Source organism: Zalophus californianus, chromosome 2, assembly GCF_009762305.2.
Source record: "Zalophus californianus isolate mZalCal1 chromosome 2, mZalCal1.pri.v2, whole genome shotgun sequence".
In the NCBI taxonomy this organism is placed as follows: Eukaryota; Metazoa; Chordata; class Mammalia; order Carnivora; family Otariidae; genus Zalophus; species Zalophus californianus.
In genome coordinates this window covers 76,441,731-76,458,752 of record NC_045596.1, presented here as the reverse complement: position 1 = coordinate 76,458,752, position 17,022 = coordinate 76,441,731, and the positions used below count along the sequence as shown (strand labels likewise).

General features: G+C 32.5%; 1 protein-coding gene across 5 annotated transcripts in view; it reads right to left on the bottom strand.

Annotated features, from left to right (window-relative positions):
• GRID2 (glutamate ionotropic receptor delta type subunit 2) overlaps positions 1-17,022 on the bottom strand; it is a 1,431,476-nt gene that overhangs the window by 303,247 nt on the left and 1,111,207 nt on the right. The window lies entirely within an intron of this gene.

The window sequence follows — 17,022 nt, the reverse complement described above, 5'->3', positions numbered from 1 at the left end:
AAATTAAAAAAAAAAAAAAAAGCTCAACATAGCATTTTACTCTTGGTTTAGATTTCTCTGCATCAGAATTTATATATATATTTTTAAAGATTTTATTTATTTATTTGACAGAGAGAGAGAGAGAGAGCACAAGCAGGGGGAGTGGCAGGCAGAGGGAGAGGGAGAAGCAGGTTCCCTGCTGAGCAAGGAGCCTGATGTGGGGCTCCATCCCAGGACCCTGAGATCATGACCTGGGCCGAAGGCAGACACTTAACCAACTGAGCCACCAAGGCGCCCCCAGAATTTGTATTATTAAGCTCTAAATATGTTAGTTTGTTAGAACTTTCATATAGCACTAAGTTATAATGTCATTTGCCAAAAGTCTCTACCATGATTTTATTGTACAAACCTCAGAAGTGTTTTAATGAAAAATTAAAGATTAAGGAGACCTAATTTTTCTTGGACAGCCCTTCTTTTCAATGTGTATCTCTTTAGATTCTCAGTGCTAGCACTCAAAACTACAGTACATGCTATTTTACTTATTTGAAGCACTTAGCAGAATTGCAGTGAGATCACAGAACAAATGAATTAGATTTCAATTCCATGATATGAGAACACACATTTAAATATCTAAGAGATGTATTTTGTTTGAAATAATAACAATGGCTATGATTAAAGCTGTGGGAAGCTCCTTCCAGACAAATACAAATAATAGTAAATTGTTTGTTGTACATTTTTATTATTTTTCTTTCTTTTGCATTGTTTTATGAAGAAGTATAGAAACTGGTTTTATTTGCTTTTGGAGACCAAAACAAACAAACAAACAAGCAAAAACAAAAACACAAAAACATGTAAAGTAACATACCTAATGGAATGCTAAACCAGTTCAAGTAAATCTAGACTCTGAAGTAATAATGGCCTCAAAACTATTCTAAGCTACATTTAAATTTTATGTGTGTTTGTGCGTGTATTTATATTTACATTTATACATATATATCAGCCCATATATATTTGCTGCTAGGCCCAGTACTAAGTAGTTAAATAAATTTTCTTATTTAATCCTTATAATACATCATGAATTACGTGTTTTCCCCTCTATTTCATAGATGGAATAACTACAAGAATTAAGCAACTCATTTAGTTTTCATGGTTAATAAGTACAGAAGCCAGTATCAAAGCTTGGTTTTTCTTACTCCAAACCTGTGTGCTCATAACCACTGACCCTATTGCAAAAAATCCTTCGTTTTCCAAGTAACCCATATAGTAGGTGGTTGAGATAACTAGTTTTAGGACAGTTTTTTCCTTAAAAGAGTCTAAAATTTTGTGGGGTTTTTTATTATGCTATTTACAATGCAACAAGGCCATATTAGTATAAACACCATGAGTTTATAAATTATTAACGGAGAGGTATTAAACTTAATAACACTACATGAAAATGAACTTTCAGAGAAATAATTATTATTGCTTTCAAGCTCATGTATTTATTTTCTTTTTTTTAAAAAAGATTTTTATTTATTTATTGAGAGAGAGAGAGAACGGTAGAGAGAGAGCATGAGAGGGAGGAAGGTCAGAGGGAGAAGCAGACTCCCTGCTGAGCAGGGAGCCCGATGAGGGACTTGATCCTAGGACTCCAGGATCATGACCTGAGCCGAAGACAGTCGCTTAACCAACTGAGCCACCCAGGCACCCTCATGTATTTATTTTCTGTAGCTAGATATTAGGAATTAGGTCTTTTCACCTGGATCCTTACCTCTCTAGTTCTATCTTTTCTGAGCTTCAGTTTAACCATTTGTGAAATGAATGTACCTAAGTTTAGTGTGATTATTGTGAGTTGACTCATTTATCTTAATCCAATGGTGAATAAATATCTCTCCAAGATTCAATTAGGCTTTCAGAAGTTGCCTGTACTTTTTCAGGACATTACAGTACAATGGATCAGTAATTTAGTAATTGATGCACTTGTGACCCAAAACATTTTATGACTCAATTAAAATCAGAAAATTTCACCCAAGTAAGAACTTACTGACAAGTTGACTGAATATTTGTAAATGTTCATCAATGTTTTGCTGATAAATAATTGAATGTTTAACACCTAATTAATGATTGCAAATTGGAATAGTCATACACTAATTCTACTAATAGATACTTATAAGTATCATGAAGCGAATTTCTATAATGGAAAAAAGATATCTAGGGAATGATATGTGCTTTCTTTTTGGAAAAGGAAACTGATTATATTGCATGTGCTAAAATATTTATTAAATATAATAATTACTTGTCATTTCTCTATGGAGAGCTTCCTAAATTCTGGTCCACTTTTAACACTTGGCTATTCTGTTTTCAAGGAGAAATTCCCAGTCTCCCTGTGGAGGGCATATGAGAATCATTTAATGGCCTTTTCAAACTGCACAAATACATTTATGTACAGACACAATAGAAACAATATGTACACATTTTCCTATCTCTGAGATTTGTATATACCTTCCCAAGGAAGTACCTCACCCTCTTCTTCAGATTCAATAAGACAGCAGATCATTGGGCTTGATATGAATATGTGATAGTCCTTACCTGTATGAGAGAAGTTTTACTGGAGCAGAAGAAAAAAAAAAAAAAAGCCAAGAATCACTGATTCATAAAGATAGCCCAAAAACTTCTTGAACATTTCTAAAATACCAAAAATGATCAGAAACAAATGATCATTCCTACCCTCCCTCCCTCTTTCACTGCCTTTCTTCCTTTCTTCTTTTTTCTTTCTTTCTTTCTTTCTTTCTTTCTTTCTTTCTTTCTTTCTTTCTTTCTTTCTTTCTTTCGTTCTTTCTTTCTTTCTTTCTTTCTTTCTTTCTTCCTTTCTTTCTTTTCTTTCTTTCTTTCTTTCTTTCTTTCTTTCTTTCTTTCTTTCTTTCTCTTTCTTTCTTCTCTTTCTTTCTTTCTTTCTTCCCTTTCTTTTTCTCTTTCTTTCTTTCTTTCTTTCTTTCTTTCTTTCTTTCTTTCTTTCTTTCTTTCTTCCCTTTCTTTCTCTCTTTCTTTCTTTTTCTTTCTTTCTCTTTCTTTCCTTCTTCCCTTTCCTTCCTTCCTTCCTCATCATTTATCTATTTACACATACATGTCAATTCACTTGTCCAGTTTCTACTTCTCAAATCTTTACCCTCATGAAACCTTTAATCTTCTCAGTACTCCCTGCCCCAACTCTTGAAGATGACCTTCACTGCTATTTTATAAGGAACATAGAAGATATCAGATTAAAATTCAGGCTTATTTCTATCTCTCAACCTATATCCCGCACCCAACCTATTCTATTTAACCTCTCTTTACAAGGGAGAGCTGTCTTCCTTCCTAAAACCAACCCTCCATCAGTGAACTTATCAACCAATCCCCTCTTTCAATTATTTAAACTCTTGTCTTTTATGTATTAAACATCATCCTGTCAACTGTAAATTTCCCATGAAAAGACTTGTAATTCCTTTGATTAAAATAAAAACAAAAACAGAAAAGACTGTCCTTTTCTCCATAACTTCTGAATCTGTTATTACCCTTTCTCTCCCCCTTTTTCACAATTTTCTCTAAAGATTTGTCTCTATTTCCAAACCTCCTAGTAAGTCTGGGAAGATTCTTTTGTACCTATATTGTTAAGTACTCTATTACTCAATGGACACAGCACTTCTTAATTTTTGCATTGCTGAATCAAGTGGATACAACTTAATGCTCATCTGTTTCGGTTTCTTGACATTTGACAGTGATGACTGCTCTCTCCATCATAAACACTCTTTTCATTGGATTTCATGACATGATATAAGCTTCTTTTTCAGTTCTTTTACCAAGCTCATGTTGGCAATCCTCTGGACTGGGACCTTGCAGACTTTTCTCATTCGAGATCTTCTGCCAAAGCAACCCCATTTATATCCATTACTTCCATTGTCCCCATTCACACATTAGATTTACAAATTTATATTTCTAGATACATATCTGAGCTCTGGAGTCTAGATTGATTTATGTAACTACATTTCTATCAGATGTCTCAAAAATACCTTAGATTTACTGTGGCCAAGACCATACTCATGTGTTTGACTCTAACCAATCCTCCACCAGAGTCTCCTGCTTCAGTGAATATCTTTTCACATAAGTCTTAAATCTTGATGGTCTCTTTATCTTTTCCAATCTTATGCCTCCTATCCTGTCTGTCACCGTTGATTCTACCACCTGGGAATCCTAATATCCATTCACTTCTCTACTATTTCCAGCTCTCACCATTGCTTTTATGGGCTCATTATGAGTCTACCTAAATTCTACTGTTTTTTCTTCTCTTAATCTCCCTATTGCAGTCAAAATAATTTTTCTGGAGAGCAAATCTAATCCTGTCCCCTGTCACAGTTTAAAGGTTTTCAATGGATCTGCATTGCTCTTAGGAAAAAGATTAAACTCTTTAACATAGCCTATCCATCTTTAGATAGACTATCCTCAGCCGACCTCAACATATACACTCTGGGCCATTTTCTTTTCCAGAACTTCTTCCTGATGCATGGTCTTTTTATGTGCTATTCCCACCAAGTGGATTGGCCTTCCTGAAAGTTCTTCAAGTAAATTCTTGTTCATTTTCATAAATCAGCTCAATTATCACTTCCTCAGGATAGCTATCCGTGACCCCCTTTGATTAGAATAATAATTCTTGTTATTTATACTATCAGAGGCCTATATCCCTCACTTTTCTAGTAGTTGTAGCAGTTGTCATTTCATAAATATTTGTGTGATTCTTTGAATAATGTCTGAATTTTCTACGAGACTACAAGCTCCATGAAGGTAAAGATTATGACTTTTTTCTTTTAATTTGACATATTCTTGGTATTTACCACATTTGTCTCTCATAGATTCATGATCAATAAAAATTTGCTTCATATATGAATAAATAAAGATGGAACATTCACTAGATTCCCATTATTCAATTCTTATAAATCTATTCTTCAGCATCTCTGACAGAGAGAAATTTTTACAGAATAAAAAGAAAATGGTAATATAAAAATTACTAAGTCTTATACACTGATAAAAGATTTATATCTTAATGAATAATTACTTCAATAATTAAAATAAGGTTCTTAGTTTATTAATATGTTTATATTTATGCTATATATTAACTAAAGTAATCGAATCTACTGCAGTAGGTCAATATATTACAAAATATTAATATATGTCATGTTTAATGAAGAAGTGATTATTTGAATTTTGAAGAACTAGAACTAAAACTGGAATATAAATAATCTTTTTCAAAACTATTCTAATTACACAGTCATAACATTTTCCTTGAAAGGAGATAAAAGACTTGCATTCTCTCAAATCATGAAAAGGAGATGGATTTATATTATAAGGGGACATGGCTAATAAGCCATACAATAACTGAATCTTACTTAGAAACATAAACTTAGAGAAGTTAAAAAAATATTGTTCTAAATTTAATCTGAAATACATGATCATATCTCACAAATAATCATTTAATTTATGTTTGAATATAATGGTAAGGACATTGTATTAATAATGCTAATAGTCACACATTTATTTAATACTTATTATATATTTAGTGCCATGTTACATGTTCCACATACATTATTTTATGTAATTTTATTACAAGTTCAATTGCATCTTTTCAAGATGAACTATTTACATTTGAAATATTCTAATTAATATAAAGCTTTGAGTATATATGAACAGATACTTGCTTTCCTGTATATCTTCTATTAGATGTCTTTGTGCTGTCATCTATACATCACATTATAAATCTGAATAATCTACCTAATGTTTCAAATACTTGAAGAATATTACTTTATTCCTCAATTGGAAATATTATTTTAACACTAAAATAATTTGCTTATACAATCACTCTTCTCAAGATATGATTTCCATATCCCTCAAAATACTGGTCATCTTTCAAATAGAGTCTAATTCATCAATTTTTCCTCAACTAATATGAGTTACATAGTTTTTGAAAATGAAATTGAAGCTTGAGTCATCTTTACAAGGTGCAATTACAACATTGCCTTATACTAAACTTAAGGTAGAATACATTTAAAACATATTTTTGAATCCTTCCCCCCAAAATATATTTTTAAATGAAACACTACCAGTCTAGAGGTTCTCTTAAGTCCTATGCAATTGATTTTGAAGCAAAATGTTAGATTTTATATTTATCTCTCATCAGTTTCATTCTTTGGTTCTTTGGTCTTTCACATCTATCTGATATATTTTGAATTGTTACCTATCAATCATCATATCAACTTTTTTTGCTAGCCTTGACTCATTTGGAAGTTTGAGAAGCAGGCTTTTAATTCTTCACTCACATTACTAGTCAAATATTGATGAAAAGCATTGCAACTTGCCTCTAAAGTTCTCCCCATTTTTATGGTAGTTCATCAGTTAACAATCCAGATATGTTGTTGTTGTTGTTGTTTTTTTTTAATCACCCATGGGTATCCTTTATTATAGTGTCATCCAACCAGGCTATTCTATATAGTTTTTAAGTACATTGTAAAAGGCATTATTGAACTCAAAATGTATGTGTAACCAGCTCATGCTATCAAAAAAGAAAATGAACTGCTTATTTGTTTTATCACCTGTAACACATCAGATTAATAATCCATCCTATAATTTTATCAGAGAATAAAAGTCACTGTTCAAGCAGAATGAATTTTTTTCTAATTTTGAATATGCTAATATCCAACTGTATAACATTCCCCTTTTTCATGTTTTGTACATATTATCCATGGTATCTCATATGTCACCTCAGAAAATGCATTCATTCCGCTAGGATATCATTCATTTGGACCTGCAAATTTGAATTCATTAAAAGTACCTACCAGGAGCTTCAATTCCCTTAAGGTTTCTCTCCCTTGTTTTTTCCACCTCAAAGATTTTTTGCACAAAGTGGAAGGAAAAAAGTTATTGAAGAGTTTTGGCACATATTTAACAAGTATTACGTCTACCTATGCCTATTCAACTTTTTAAACCATACATTTTCTTCTCTTACTCTTCACAAGAACGGACCATTCACAGATTTTAAAATTTCTTTACAGTTTCCTTAAATACTACTTTTTATTCTTTGGTCTTCAAATAATGTTTTAGTGTAAAAATTCTAGTTTTGCTTGGGAGAAAGTAGACATTGAAGAAATGTTAAAGGAGGAAGAAAAGAAGTATGATGGAAAGAAAGAAGAATGTAGTTAAGTCTTTCATCTTCAATTAATAATATATGACATGACTTTGGGCAAGTGGCCAAAATTTCATCATTTTAAGATCACTCATCTGTACAATAAATGGATTGTAACTGATAATATAAGAGCCCTTCTAACTCTGAAATTTTAGAGCTAAAATTATTTATTGAGACCTTAGTATATAATTATTGTATGTTTGCTAATATAGGAATATAAATGTCTTCATTCTAAAGACTTTAAACCTAGAGACTTTAAAGTTTCAACAGACCTTTCCAGGTAAATACAGTATATAAGTTATTACTATTCATAGGAGAAACCAAAACATGAGTACTGGGGAAAAGAAAAATAACCAAATTATCAAATTAATCACAAATTATTTATTTTGTCAGTGTCAAGATTTTATGTATTTCTTTGAAAAGAAACATAGATGTATTTTAATATGTCACTGTTATAGATGAGTATTTCAGTTTCAAATACAAACACGTAACAAAAATCCATTAGTTTTCAAATATACCACTGGAAAGGAATAAATCTTCAGGTAGACCAATGAAATTCTTGTTAAACTGACTTTTATTCTGAAACTAAGATCCCACTTAACAATTCTAGAAGATTTTAGAAGATCAAAAAGTTATAAAGAAGACATTTAAATCCAATGACAACCACTCTTGTAACTTCTGTAACATTTTCATATATTTACTTTTACACTTTTATACACAGTATTTGTGAGCTCATCAAAAGAATGGTATTAATTTGATTATAGCTTAGCACATGATAAGGCAATTTATAATCCAATTAAATAAGTACTAAGGAGAGTTTACTTACTAGTACCACTACTATTTAATATTTAGTGTGCCTACTACACACTAAATACTTTTCAATGATTAATTCAATCTATCTTCACAAATACCTTGTGAGGTAAATACTGTTATTATCCCCATTCTATAGATAAGAAAATTGAGACACAGAGTAAGTAACTTGACCAAGTTCATACCACTAAGATCCAGGACTCTGACCCACTCAGGTTGTCTCCAGATTCAATGTTATGTGAACATAAGTACTCTTTCCTCCCAAAATAATTAGCCTGCTACCTCATTATTGCTTTAGAAGAATCCTTAATTTCTCACTTAATATGATATGACTCCTTCAGCATATGCCTAATTCATACACTTACATACACACACACACAATTTATATATATACAGATATAGAAATATACATACTAGTTATTTTTTGAACCACTTGAAAATAGGTTGCATATATCATGTCACTTTATCTTTTAATATTTCAATGTTATTTAAAAATACGGAAACACAGTACCATTATCAAACTCAGGAAATTTAATATTGATACCATAGTTTAATCTGCAGTCTATATTACAACTTTGTCATTTGTTTCAAAACTGACTTGTCCTAACAATTTCATCCAGGATCTTGTCTTGCATTATATTCTTGGGTCTCTTTTATTTCTTTCTTTCTGTTTTTTTTTTTAAAGATTTTACTTATTTATTTGACACAGAGAGAGAGAGAGAGAGAGACAGCAAGAGAGGGAACACAAGTAGGGGAATGGAAGAGGGAGAAGCAGGCTTCCCGCTGAGCAGGGAGCCCGACGTGGGACTCAATCCCAGGATCCTGGGATCATGACCTGAGCCGAAGGCAGACGCTTAACAGCTGGGCCACCCAGGCGCCCCTCTTTTATTTTCTTTTTTAAAAAAATTTTTATTTCAATTCAATTTAGTTAACATATAGTGTATTATTAGTTTCAGGGGTAGAATTCAGTGATTCATCAGTTGCATATAGCATCCATGGCTCATTATATCAAGTGCCCTCCTTAATGTCTATCACCCTATTACCCCCTCTGCCCACCCACTTCTCCTCCAGCAACCATCAGTTTGTTTCCTATAGTTAAGAGTCTCTTATGGTTTGCCTCCCTCTTTGTTTTTATCCTATTTTATTTTTGCTTCCCTTCCCCATGTTCATCTGTTTTGTTTCTTAAATTCCACATATGAGTGAAATCATATGGTATTTGTCTTTCTCTGACTAACTTATTTTGCTTAGCATAATACCCTCTAGTTCCAGCCACGTCATTGTAAATGGAAAGATTTCAATTCTTGTTGATGGCTGCGTAATATTCCAGTGTGTGTGTGTGTGTGTGTGTGTGTGTGTGTGTGTGTGTGTGTGTGTGTGTGTGTATACCACATCATCATTATCCATTCATCTGTTGATGGACATCTGAGATCTTTCCATATTTTGGCTATTATGGACATTGCTGCTATAAACATTGGGGTGCAGGTGCCCCTTTGAATCACTATTTTTGTATCCTTTAGACAAAAATCTAGAAGTGCAATTGCTGGGTTATAGGGTAGTTGTTTTTAATTTTTTGAGGAACCTCCATACTGTTTTCCAGAGTGGCTGCAGCAGTTTGCTTTCCCACCAACAGTGTAAGAGTGTTCTCCTTTCTCCACATCCTTACTAACATCTGTTGGAATCACACTGGAATGATCTGTTCTCTAAAGGATGGATTAGTTCACCTGTGAAATATTCTAGGCCTGGTTTTTCATCCTATCTTGTGGTAGGGTAGTTCCTTCATAACTTTTTTTTTTCTTTTTGGTGGAAATTGATCTAAATTCTCTACTTTTTACTTGACTGGAATAGCTAATGATTTCATGATTTGTTTTTGATTGCTATTTTCTAAGAATCAGGATTTATTAATTTAATCTACTATTTTTGTTGTTATTTACCTTATTACTTTCTCCTTTTACTTCTGTTATTATCTTCTTTATATCTTCTTTTGTTAAAAGTTGTACTTGTTCTAGCTTTTGGAGATGGAATTAAATATGTTTATTTAAATTCTTTCATTTTTATTGATGTGGATTTTTAAGACTATAGATCACTCCTTAAATATTCTTTATATACTTGAATACATAATGTTTTCATTACCACTACTCTAAGAAAGTTCTATAATTCATGTTTGTATTTCTCCTTTCTTCCAAGAGTCATTTAATAGAAGCCTTTATTTCAGGTGGAAAGCCTTTTCTTTTTTTCTTGTTTTTTGTATTTTGATCAGAGAAATTTATTTGTAATGTATCCCCTGAATGGAACTTAATGGTGTTTTCTTTTTTATGTTTTTTTTCCTATGATTGATTTTTGTCAATGTTCATATGTTCTTGAGAAGATATATTATCAGAATGTTGTGTTTGATAAGTATACAGATGTTTGTTTATCGTTATTATTATTTACATACATGCTATTTATTGTGTGAATTTTGTTGTATTTACTGTGTTTTCTATGTGGTGTATCTTTGCCACTTTTCTTCTTTTGTACTTTTGTTATAATAGTTAACTTCATATTTGTACCTTTTATAGTGTCTTTACTCCCACTTTTTCCCCTTTAACCTTTGACTCTTTGATTTTTCAGTTTTAAATGAAACCTGTGAACTTTCACTTACTGCCTTCACTATGGTTAATAGTGATATTCTACTTCTCCCTTACTTCCCCCTTTTCCTCCCATTATTTAATTCCATCATTTCATTTTGAGAACCTATGATGATTTCATATTATTATTTAACCCATGTTTCTTTCTTTTTTTTTAAGATTTTATTTATTTATTTGTCAGAGAGAGAGAGAGAGAGAGCACAGCAGGGGGAGTGGCAGGCAGAAGGAGAAGCAGGCTCCCACTGAGCAAGGAGCCCAATGTGGGGCTTGATTCCACCCCGGGATCATGACCTGAGCCGAAGGCAGATGCTTAACTGACTGAGCCACCCAGGTACCCATAACCCATGTGTCTAATGTTATCTTAGTATCAATTCTGCAATTAAATATATCGAATGATCCCTACTAGTCTTTTGTTATTTCTTGGTTGAGTGAAGCTCATAGTCTAGTAGTTTCATCAAGAGAGGCTCAAGTGTCCACTTTTTTCTTAGTGTTCATATACTTAAAAAATGTTGTGTTGTTTTTGCTGTTGTTTTTTTTCCCATAGTCATGAAGGGAAGCTTGGAAGGACATAAAATCCTTGGCTTACCCTTTCTTTTTTGAAGTTCTTGGAAGTGATTCTCTGGTGTTGGTCTGCTTTGTGTGTTGCTCCTGAGAAATCTGATAGTAGTTTAATTTCTTTGCCATTTAAAGTAATTTGGTTTTTTTTTTTTTTTTTTTTTTTTTGCCTTGAGAATTTTTTCTTTGTTTTTTAAGACTAATAATGTTACTAAGATATATCTGTCCTGGATCAGCTTCTCTAGGAGTATATTTAAATTTTCTTTCTTTTTTTTTTCCTCCCCCCCACCCCCGGAAAGTTTCCTTAGAATATACCTTTAAATATTGTTTCATTTTGTTGTTTTTCTTCTTCAGGAACTTCAAATATATATGTATTTTTTTTTTTTACTTGATCCTGTCACTCTGAACTTCTTTAGTTATTTCATTTTCATTCTCTTCTTTTATGTATTTTGCTTCAATGTCATTTAATCTATTCTCCTTTGAGTAAATTATAATTTATGTCTTGTGATTTTTGTCTTTTATATTGTTTTTTAATATATACTCTGAGGTTGTTGCATTTCTTTGTCATTTTGGCCATCTCAATGGTTAGTTTTTGAATTTCTGATTCTGTTTATTTTTCTTTAAAAACAAACTTCAAATGATTGAGACATTTAATTTCATTTGGAGTTTAATGTCACAATTTTATTTTTCTTTGTAGTTGTCTATGTGAGAAGAACTTCAATTTCTTTCAATTTCTGGATAATTTGTAGATAAGGTTGCTGTTTCAATAGAACTTTCTTCTGTCAGTGTATTAATATGTGGTTTCTTTAATGGAGGATGTTCTTCAGGGAGTTGGTATGTGTTGTTTCTGTTTAGTGTCTACAGGATTCTTAATTTTCCTCATTTACTGCCCTCACTTTACCTTCATTAAAACATCTCCAAGGAGCATCTTCTCTATTTTCTCTTCTCCTCCAGAAGTAATGCTTCCCTCAGGGTATTACCCTGACACACTTACCTTTTAGTCACTTCCCCATAGGCAGTGTTGTGGTTCCAGGTTTGTGTTCCATGCATTAACACTTGGTATTAAACTTTTTCTTTCTGAGGGCTCTTTTAGCTCTGCTTCATGCATTTTCTCTGCTTTCTTCTTTCTTATGAGCTCATTTACGTGTTTCTTCTCATCCCACCCATAGATTTGCAACCTTAGCTGGGACTCCAGTGTTATCTCTGTCAGGATTTGATATAATTATATCTCTACTTATAGATAATTTGAAGAATGTAGTTATATCTGTGTGAGATTTTCTCTGGTCAGATGTGATTTTATTTGTACCTCTAGGTGATTTTGTAATTCAGGAGATGAGGCATGGGAAGACTCAAATGCATGTAGCCACTCTTACTCTTTCCCAACTTGATCTCAAATGACACTTTTAGACATTTTTTATAATAATTATATGCATTTTACCCTTTTTCTAAAACTTAAAAGTAATATAGTTTCTTCAGGTTAAATAATTCTATTTCTGAAATAAAGCCTATTTTGTAACACTTGATTATATTTTAATATGCTGATGGGTCAAATTTGAAAGGATATATTTTAGGATTTGGGGATATATCCATATTCATAAGTGATACTGGATTTTTAAAAAATATTTATTTATTTATTTGAGGGTGAGGGAGAGAGAGAGATAGCATGCACTCAGGGGTGAGGGGTAGAGGGAGAGAATCCTCAAGCAGACTCCCTACTGAGTGCGGAGCTCAATGCAGGGCTCAATCTCAGGACCCACGATCTCATGACCTGAGCTGAAACGAAGAGTCAGTTAACCAACTGAGCCACCCATGTGCCCCAGATATTGTTTTCTTTTTGTGTGTGGCATCGTTGTTAGATTTTGTTGGGGGATATTCTAGCTTTATAAAAGTAACTGAATAACTTTTATTAAATGTTTTAATCATTTGTCCTATTCTTTCCTGAAAGGAATGAAGAGAATAGGTAATAACCTTTAGTAATTTATTTATAAACAATATATATTTTTAGCATATTTGAAATACAATTAGAATTGTTTTTCTTGAGTCAGTTTTAATGATGGGATGTTTTCCTTGACAATGATTCATTTCTTCCCCCCTCTTGTGCTCTCTCTCTCTCATTCTCTCTCTCTCTCAACTAACTAAATAAATAATTCATTTCTTAAGATTTTTCAAATTAATTATTATAGAGGTATACTTATTATCTATTTAAACTTGTGAATATTTTCCCTACTTGTGGTGTATACACTTTCTCTTTCTTAATATTACTTATTCATGCATCCCATTCTATTAAACCAGACTTCCAGAAGTTCATTTTTGTTTAGGTCTTTTCAAAGAACTGAGATTTTTCCCTTTTTCCCCAGTTCTATGAATTTATGAATTTTAAAATATGAATTTTTACTTTATTTTAATTTAAACTTTAATAGCTTTCATTAGATTTTATTATTTTTTGATTGAGTTGGATGCATGGTTCCTTATTTTAATATAATAATTACATAAAGTTTAAAAACTAACAGTTGTGAGAACAATTTACTTGAGGTTCTTTATTTTCTAAATACAATATACTTTTAGTTTTTATTTCTTCTTTGCTCTAAAAATAGTTTGAGTTTGTTTTTTTTATTTTTGTTCACTGTTTTTAATTTCCAAGTGGTTTCAAATTTTGTCTTTGTAGTTGCTTAAAATCCTGTTATTCATTTAATTTCATTGTGTTTTGAACAGGCAATTTTTCAGGTATTATTTATTTTCTGTAGAAATTTGAAGTTTTAGAGAGTACCTAATATATTATCATACTTTATAATTTGCCTATGAGCCTTCACTATCTGTAGAAAACAAATTTATCTAAGTAAACTTTATTAATTATATGTTCTTTATATTGTATTAAAAATTTTACAGATTTAAAAAAATTTTAAATAATTTAGCTACAATTCAAAATTAGCAGATTTGGGTGGCTCAGTTGGTTAAGCAACTGTCTTTGGTTCAGGTCATGATCCCAGGGTCCTGGCACTGAGTCCCACATTGGTCTCCCTACTTAGTGGGGAGTCTGCTTCTGCCTCTGCTCCTCCTCTCCACTCATGTTCTCTCTCTCTCAAATAAATAAAAATCTTTTTTAAAAAATTAGCATATTCTATATAAGAATCGAAACTTATGTTTCTTGGTTTCTTGTGAAAATTAGAGTATGTAGCAATACATTTTCATGGATCTGAGAGGCAGCTGCCCCTTTAGAAAGCTCAGGAAATCTCTAATTTACTTGAGCTCTTACCGTGCAACACAGTTTACACATATGTACTTATATCCAATTTTACTCATTTATCTTTACCTGTTCTCTGTTAAGTATTTCAGTTTATAATCCTCCACTTTTTCTTGATGTTATTAGCCTAACCGATCAGTATGGTAGATTACAAAAAACAACTACAAAATTCTTCCCATTTCCATACACATGCCCCCAGGCAATGTGACCATACAGCTCTTCCTGTGAGGTGGTCAAGTCTACTTCTCTATCATTTTAATCTGGGTTTAGCCAGTGACGCGTCACTCAGTGGGAGAGAAGCACTGTGATACAAGTAGAGCCTTGAAAGGTTAGCACAATGGAGAGTGTCCTTTATCTTGCTGTGCTTGGAACCCTGGACTACCATGTTGAACCCACACTAACTTGCCTGCTGGAGACCAAGAAGCCATGCAGAGGATAACAGTAGTGCTACTAAGCCTCAACATCAAGTGGATAATCAGATGTTATGCTTTCTGTTGAGCTCACGGTTTGCTCTTATTTACATGTGTACTCTTACAAATTAGAGGAATTAATAGAGATTTTTCAGGGTACCTGAGAAAGCCAAAATTTCTTAGGACCGCACTTTTCTGAAATCTGACAATTTCTGGTTTATGGGAGGTACCCTTTCTTAATTTAGAATAATTTATTAAATTTTCCTCTGTTGTTACAGTTATTTTGTCATATCACCTGAAACTTTAAAAAGGGAGGGTAGATGCTTATGCTTGTTTGAAAAAGTGAATAGAAGTCTCAAAAATTCCCAAAAGTTATATAATAGCACAGTTTATAAAAATGTCTTCTAAACTCAGTAGACACATAAGAAGAAGAATGTCTTGGTGAGTCTCAAATATCAGAAGTTAGTGAGTATTGTTATCAACTACTTATAAAGTTAAACATTTTCCAAGTTTTAGCTATTAAAAAAGGTGGGAAAAGGAATTTTCTAGCTTAGATTTCCGGTGAAATGTGTGAATTTGTCAGGTAAGTTAAACCATATGAGTCCATTTAGCTCAATATGGAAGATGGCCCAATGTAAAAACAAAACATAACAGAAAAACATATATACTAAGGCACTGGCTAAGAAGTTTGCCATCAACAAAAAGATAAGAAAGCAAAACTAAGAAAAAAAGTAAATTTGAACATGAAATTGTAAAAGCAGTATTACAAATCCATTCTAGTTTTGAAAGGGTCAAAATATGTAAAACCTGCCTATTCTCTTCTTATAAGTAGAATAAATACCTACAATATCACTGGGGGAAACAACAACATAAAATTTCCATAGTTACCAGACCCAGGTTGATAAAGCTTCCAGTGTTAGGAATTAGACTCCTTTTTTCTTGTTGCTCTGCTCTTCTCAGTACATAGCTTTCAACTCATGATTTAAGTTGGTTGTTTGAGCTCCAACCATTCTATTGACATTTTAGTAAGAGGAGGAATGAAGAGGATCAGAAATAACAAGAATCTTCCCTTTAACATTTTCCAGAAGTTTCATATTATACTTCTATTTAATTTGCATTGGTTAGAACTTAGCCACATGATCACACTAGCTCAGGAGAACAGCCAGGAAATGTATACTGTGACCAGTCTGTGTCTGGCTATAATTCAGGAATTGTACTACTAAGAAAGAAGACAATAGATATTTAAGGACAATTAGCAATCTTCCACATTTCCCATAGGTAACCATTGTTTCAAGATTGATGCCAGTCCTTTAGACTCTTTCCTATTTTTACATATAAATGTATATATTTTTTCCCAAAACAAATATAATAAATATGTTTGAGTAACACACACACACACACACACACACACACACACACAAACACACACAGCTAGTTAGTCTTTCTAAAGGCTGCAGAGAATTTTAAGCAAAAACTATTTTTGTCATCTTTAAATTTTCAGCATATAGAAAATAGTAGGTACATGATAAGTATTTATTGATTATGATGGAATTCTGATTAGGTTAATCATTTCCCCTTGAAAGATTCTTAGAATGCGTCCTTTTTCTTGCTTATTTAATTATTTATTTATTTATTTATTTATTTATTTATTTATTTATTTATTTATTTTGGGTAGGTGAAAACCTTTGCTTTTTAAAAAAATTTTATTAGGCGCCTGAGTGGCTCAGTTGGTTAAGCGACTGCCTTCGGCTCAGGTCATGGTCCTGGAGTCCCGGGATCGAGTCCCACATTGGGCTCCCTGCTCAGCAGGGAGTCTGCTTCTCCCTCTGACCCTCTTCCCTCTTGTGCTCTCTCTCATTCTCTCTCTCAAATGAATAAATAAAATCTTAAAAAAATTTATTATGTTATGTTAATCACCATACATTACATCGTTAGTTTTTGATGTAGTGTTCCATGATTCGTTGCATATAACACCCAGTACTCCATTCAATACGTGCCCTCCTTAATACCCATCACCAGGCTAACCCATCTCCCCACCCCCTCCCCTCTAAAATCCTCAGTTTGTTTCTCAGAGTCCATCGTCTCTCATGGTTCACCTCCCCCTCCGATTTCTCCCCTTTCATTTTACCCTTCCTACTATCTTCTTTTTTTTTTAACATATAATGTATTATTTCTTGCTTATTTTAATCAATAGATGTTTGATCTTGCAATTTAGAG